Source organism: Austrofundulus limnaeus, unplaced genomic scaffold (genome assembly GCF_001266775.1).
Source record: "Austrofundulus limnaeus strain Quisiro unplaced genomic scaffold, Austrofundulus_limnaeus-1.0 Scaffold12, whole genome shotgun sequence".
Classification (NCBI taxonomy): domain Eukaryota; kingdom Metazoa; phylum Chordata; class Actinopteri; order Cyprinodontiformes; family Rivulidae; genus Austrofundulus; species Austrofundulus limnaeus.
In genome coordinates, this window is record NW_013952414.1 from 1,091,681 (window position 1) to 1,098,821 (window position 7,141).

A 7,141-nucleotide genomic window follows, 5' to 3' on the forward strand; every position below is an offset into this window, starting at 1 on the left:
GGGGGGGGGGGGGGGTCTTTTTTTCACTCCCCCGTTCCCCATTTGGGGATGGGGTCCGGAGGAGGGGCAGAGGTGGGCTCGGGGCCTGGGGGGTGCCGGGGATGGAGTATGGCTCCTGGTTGCTGTGGTTGGCCCACTGGTCGGGGTGGCTGCCGGAGGTCAGTGGATGATCGGCTGGGGGTGCTCGCTTGGCCACTGGAGTGTGTTTTGGGGTGGTTGGGAGGTGGCTTCATTGCAGCGGGTGGGGGCTGACCGGTCGGCATGCTGCGGTCTGGGTTGGGCCTTGGCTGTCTGCTCCTCTCCACCCCAGAATGAATGGGTCTACCTCCTGGGTTTGGATGTGGGCTGCCCTCTGTTGGGGGCGGGTGCATGTCCTGGACCTGGGAGGTATAKAGTATGTATGGGGAGTATGATTGGAGTATTGCATCCATCTTGTGTGTCTTTGAATGAGTGTGTGTGAGGATGAGGGTGGGATTGTGCCTGTGTATGATTGGACATTTGTCAGGCTGAGACTTGGCCTGCCCCCTCCTCTGGTTCACCTGGGGGCCCACTGCTGGTGGTGGGCTTCGTCCCCCTGCCACTCTGCCCTCTGGTGGGCTGTGCTTTTGCCCACCAGTGCAATGGTGGCTCCCGGTGTCTGGGGGTGGGCGCTTGGGCATGTGCCAGCTCAGTCTGGTGACTGCCTGGTGGGTCTTGGAACCTCTGGCCCTATCGGGCCTTGGCCTGGGGGTGGTGCGCCCTGGAGGCCCAGGCCTCTATGTCCATACCCGGATCTGCTCCGGTGCGGCGAGTGCCGGCGGGTCCTTTGAGCTCATCACTGATGGCCCCAGGGGATTACTCCGTGGGTCGCTGGGGGGGTTTTCCTGGTTCTCTCCGATGGTCCGCTTTGAGTGGACGGGTGTGCGGTTCTTCCTGCACTGGTGCCCCTGGGGGCTCCGCGCTTGGGGTCCCTCTCGAGGTCTTTGGCGCTGGTCTCCCTTATGTCTGCTTCGGGTCTTGGGGGTCGGGTCTTGGGGTCTCCACAGTCACTGTTAAATGTTCCATTGGAAAAATCTTATATATACATGCATGCTCACAACCGCACACAAACTTGTGTTCAGATTCTGGGGTTTCTGACGGTCATTGAAGGGGTGTGTGTGTGTGTGTGTGTGTGTGTATTTCAGTAAAGTTATAATTATTATTATGATATACACATGTTATTTGTTGCTGTGTTTTTGTTTTCTCCATTTTTACAGGTGTGCAGACAGATGCCGGGTGTGTTGTCTTGTGTTTTCTTGGTTTATATTTCATATATCTTCTCTAATCTCTCTTTCAATCTTCCCCATTACATTTCTCCTTTTTCTTCTTCTTTTACAAAAAAAGGAATGATGAACTAATATTCAGTTCCGTTTTCTACTGAACTAGCTAAACAAAAGAAAAGTATTCAAAGTTATGCCAAAGTAGCTGTAACAATAAAGGTAGTAAATATCATCCTTTTCCCACATCACTGTTATTGAAATCCCCACACTCTAAATCACAATACATTGTTGAGGATTAAACCTAGGTAGCGATGGTGTGTTGGGATTAAAAACCATGTGAGATGAAATCTTGTTTTGACATACGCCTACAAATCCAGTGGAAACTAAACAGAATATTGAATGGTTTGCTTTGTGTACTTTGACCTTACAGTGTAAACAGTTACCAACTATACTTGCCTTGTACTGTTTGGGACAAAAGGTTTAGTAGCATTTCATTGTTGCTAATCACATTGCACTAATCACCCTGACTGCTCGGACACCTGAGGCCGTGTCTGCACGGCAGCTTGAGTTCAGACTCCATTAGGTTTCTGCCAAAGCATTACAGTGTTCATTCTTTTCACCGACTCTGTACAAAATCTGAACTCCCACTTAGCTTCTAAATCTCAATGCCCTCAAGCACCCCACCAAGTTGACCATTTGACTCCAGAATAATGTGCAGATGACTGAAAACTTCTTTCAGGATTTTGTCAAACCATGGGATATAAAAAGACTAACAGCTTAATGGATCAGAAGGCCGGCCAACTCATTGTGAAGATTTTTGCTATTTAAAAAAAAAAAGTACAATAAAATCACATCAACTACAACAGACCACACCAAACATTACAGTAAAAATAATAATAACTTGACCATACATGTGTCAATGTCTGTCTACTACAAAGATGTAGAAATACTTTTTTTCCAGCTCAAAACCAGTAATCTATGCTTTACTACTTTAAATTGGTTTAGACTGTAGTTTCAAGCCAGTCATTGTCTCAAAGACATCATCAATAGTGGCTTGTGTAGGCAGAAGGATTGCAGATACAAACAGCAGGGTGTCTAAGAAAAACCACTTAGCATCAATACTGTTTAATCAACTGGTTTTAGCCTTGTGCTAGTTTTACTATTGACATAAAAATTCTTAAGCCGCCATTTTTCCAAAATGTAGTACATTCCAATGTGTATGAATATTAAACCTGTATTTTGGGACCAAATCCACACAAGCCAACTTTAAAAATCAGTGATAGGTTTGCTTTGAGAACTAAAATTTGATATCAGGTTTGGCCATTGAAAAACTCCATTTGGTTGATCATAGCCATTCACTGCATTTCCAAGAAATAGCTAGTCAATCACAAACAATTCTATAAATTGATTCGCAAATGGGAATTATTTTCATCTCTACCCAGCCAACATTTGGACACTCATGGGAGCTTTCAAACCTGACACCAGTGTTGTATAAAGTACCACAAAGTGATACTTGAGTAAAAGTACAAGTATCTTACCAAAAAAAAAATACTTTGGTAAAAGTTAAAGTCTCCTTTAGGAATATTACTTGAGTAAAAGTCTTAAAGTATCTGATATTTTTTGTACTTATTAAAAGTAAAAGTATTGATTTAAAATGAGCAGTTAGATTTTCTGTAATGACATTTATTAAAAGGTGACCTCCCCAAAAAAGGTACAAATGACTATATTGTTTTAAAATAATTAATTTATGTTAAATTTAGGATGCACTAGTCTAGCTGTTTCAGTTTATAAACATAAATCAAGGAGGCCCAAACATTTTCCCCAAAATGAAAATCTGTTCGAGGGTTGCGGCTAAATGCAATAATATAATTCATGAAATATAAATACTTCTTCTGTACAGTCCTTTTATTTGAATGATTATGTCCTGCTGGAGTGTGACATGATTTGTTTGTGTACAAACTAATACAGTATCAGAATTGTATATATTTACACTTCCCTTTCAACCATAATTAAATTCACTTTATCTAGGAGGAACAATTTATATGGATAGTATTTATTTTTTACAGTAACAAGCTGGAAAGAAAACAAGTAAAAAAGAAATAAAAGTAACAACTTTCTACTTCTTGCCTTTTTTAAAAATGTAAGGAGTAGAAAGTACAGAATTGTGTGAAAATGTAAGTAGAAGAAGTAAAAAGTAGGCTGAAAAATATTTACTCAAGTAAAGTACAGATACCCAAAAATTCTACTTAAGTACAGTAACAAAGTATTTGTACTTAGTTACTTTACAATTCTGCCTGACACAATCTCCAAACTCGAAAGGAAATTACCCAGATTTTGTTCTGGGTGGTGGCCTTGATGCCAAACTCGTGTGGTCTAAGTTAAACTGGACAAAAAATTTCCCCTCAGCAGACTGGCATGCTAAGAGTTGTAGAAAGTGTGTAGCAAGCAGGAAAATGAAGTGCTAAGGTCATCACTTGTTTTCAACTTTTCAGGTGACTTAAAAGCAGCTTTAATGTTCCATCTGGGCTGTCTGGATATTACCGTATTGTATTTGTTACAGTGTTTGGTCCAATTGATGATGTAAAAAATAAACAAAACCAACAGTAACCAGGCAGAACAGATTAAAACTGAGACCCCATTTCTAAATATGTTTGCAAGGCTATTGCTTGCACAGTCAAAAGACAGCTGGGTGAAATTATACAGCGAGGCAGGGTGGAGTCACCAGGACAGCGCTGGGAGGATGGTGGATGTGTTTGTTATCTGAGTGGGGAACATAGGCATGCTTCACCACAGATAGACTGTTACTGAAAGGTGCCTCTGACTCAAGGAGAGCAGACAAATTTCACAGTAGAGCCGAGAGTCCAACATCAAATTGCTTCCAGGTAGACTCTGTTATTAGTCACACCACTGTGCATAACTACAGACTTTAGACAGGGTGTTAAGAGCTGATGTCTGTAGGCGGAGGTTTGGGATTGTGCACATGCTAGTTAGACATCTTTGCTAAAGTGTGACTCAAAACAACAGAGACATTGAAGAAAAATAAACATTTAACTTTGCAAAAGCTTCCAAGAACACAAAAGCAGAAACATAACATCCTCCTTTAGTGGTTTAAAATGTGCAAGCATGGCAGATTGTTGATCAACATATATAAAGTACAACATGTATGAAACACTAATCACGCAGGTGCACCGCTTCATGGTGATTCTTGGCCCAGTTAGAAATAACTTTAGCATTTAAAAACAAAGGTTAGTGGTTATTTCTGATAAAAGAAAATCATATTTTAGCTTCAAATCAGAACAAAGAGATAAAGTTTATATTTTATCTCCCTTGGTAGGCAAAACGCTTATCAGTATACAGGTCAGGGGTTTTCAAATGCCGCGTTTGGCTGTGATCACATGAACACTTTGCATTAAAAAGCAGAGCCAACGTATTTGACTAGATGCTCAATCTGCAGCAAGGTAATAATGGGAAATTTAGATTTGCCTGTACAGCTTCAAGTAAATGAGTAGATAGGAGGGCATTTACTGAGGACAACTGCTTCTCTAAAAGCCCATCTGTTATTCTGTTGGGGTTAATCATGACAGTTTAATTGATGGTCGTGTGGGAGAGCTGTGTTTGAGCTTCTTTTTGCAGTTTGACAAAGATAGAATCTTGTTCACAAGAACAAAACAAGTTTTCCAGAAGATGGCACAGGTGCATTGTGCTCAGGTGACAGTAACTGGTCACCTGAGCACGATGCACGACAAAACGTCGTCGTCCACATAGGGTTTGCTGTTGTAAAGTGACAAATAATTTACTTCCTTGAGACTCGGACTGTTTATTCCTGAGTAAAAACATGTAAATCTGGTGAATTTTCCAAGGCTGTATAAATCAGCAGAAAACTTGTGTCCAAAAAGCTAAAAGATTGTATCAGGTTTGGATAAAGCATGTAAATGATGGGGTGTTATCTGGGTAAGGTCAGGTCAAGCACTATAAGTTCACAACTCATGAATTGGACTCCATGAAAGCTGAAGCTAGTTATTTGTCACTTTACAACAGCAAACCCTATGTGGACGACRAGACGTTTTGATCTCCTGAAAACAAAATTACTCTTTGTTTTAAAATACTTTGTGGTGGAAATATTTTTTTTAATCTAATAAACATCTAGAAAGTACTATTTGACAAACAAAATAAATAAGGGCAGAACACGGAATTTAAATTTTTTTTAAAAATAACCCTTACTTTCTGCACCTGACAATCCTAAATGCTGCCAACTAGAAGAACTTTGGGTTGTACAAATACACACATTGTAGCGCTTCAAGTTTCTCCTAAAAACCACAAAGCTTCCTGTTGCAAGCAGGGAAAAAGCTTACGACAGAAATGAACAAATACCGTGTGTACGAAGCTGCTCTTGTAAAACGTCACGTCTGCCTGCGCATTTCCTTAGAGATGGATGCGGGGGAAGGAAATGACACAAAAATCAGATGGGAGTAAATCACTGCAAACAATGAGGAACACATGTGAAACTCCTCTGAGATAAGGGTGCCTTTTTTGTTTATGAAGATGTACCGCAGCATGAGGAGTTTGTTGGTCTAACAGTGGCAGGAATGAGTTTTGTTTTTTAACTCTGGCCTGCCTACGCTAGCTGGCTGTCCATTGTCTGCCAGGACCCTTTCGACCCCTCGGTTTCCCTCCATTCCAGGCCTTTTCCTCTGCGGACGACAACACCCCGCGTCAGACTGTCTGATAATGTCTTTACATCCCCTTTGCTTTGACACAGACATTTTTTTCCTTGTCGTCAGTTCAGCGCAAAACAGTCTGCCAGCTATTCTGTAACAAGTTATCATCATATCCTACGTTGCAATTCTAGCCAAGTTGCCTAAATTATGGTGTAGCAATGCTCCTCCCCTGGTGACAGGAAGTGCTCTGTGTGTTGATAGCAACTTATACCCTGACAACAATACGTCTTGTGACAGGTAACAGAGGACAACAACCCTCAGCCACATGGTTTGGGATGAGACGTACACTTTAAATGTAATGACAGCATGTTCGGTCAGACGTAGCGTGACTCAAAGGTGAGGCGAAGCACTCAAAGACTACGTTGGCGTTTTGGTGGTTGGGGCTGCCTCTCAATACCACAACTTCAATCGAGCAGTGAACAAGGTTGACAGATTTGCAGGAAACGTGCAGAGTTCTTTCAACTTCGGTCGGCTGAGACATCAAAAGCAGGCAGCAATCGATCTCTGCGACGGAACAGTTCATGAGAAGCGTAGCTTTATTAGCTCTGCATGGAGCAGAAATACAGGCAGGAGCAGTAGTATGTTTTAAGGAAGCGAAAAATATTTTTAAATTATATTTAGCAAAGTATTAGTCTTCACAACATCAAGACTTAAGTGTCCTGAAGCTGTGTTATGGTAATTTCAAGGTTATTAAAAGAGGATATGACATTTTTCTTTACAATAGTCATGAAATGTTCAACTTTTTTTTAAATACCATTTCCCCTTAAATTGAAACATAAATGTGATCAAAGTGAGCATCTACTAATAACTGCTAACTCCTGACATGATTATACTTTTGTAGTAAACACAAACATGTAACACGGATGATTTCTTTTTAACCAGTATATATTTTTTTCTTTTTTAGGGATTTAGCTAGCCTGGTAAAAACCAGACCCTTGTCCTTCACTTTGCTTCGTACAGAGGGTCTGGACTCGCTGCTATAGAGAAGCGATTCTTGCTGGAGGCGTGGCCTCTGCTGAAGTGTGTGTGTATGTGGAGGCTAAGCTAAGAAGCTAACCGGAAATTGCGTGTGCTGTAAACAACCCTACTGAGAGGAGAGAAGTACTGAGCCGAATGAGACGGCTGTAAATGAGAGCTGCTGCCTTGTCAGACAAATTTAATTTAATTTAGAAGCCTTATCAACAC

General features: G+C 41.4%; 1 protein-coding gene across 3 annotated transcripts in view; it reads right to left on the reverse strand.

Annotated features, from left to right (window-relative positions):
- Nucleotides 1-7,141, reverse strand: part of nck1b (NCK adaptor protein 1b) — a 30,843-nt gene that overhangs the window by 2,102 nt on the left and 21,600 nt on the right. The window lies entirely within an intron of this gene.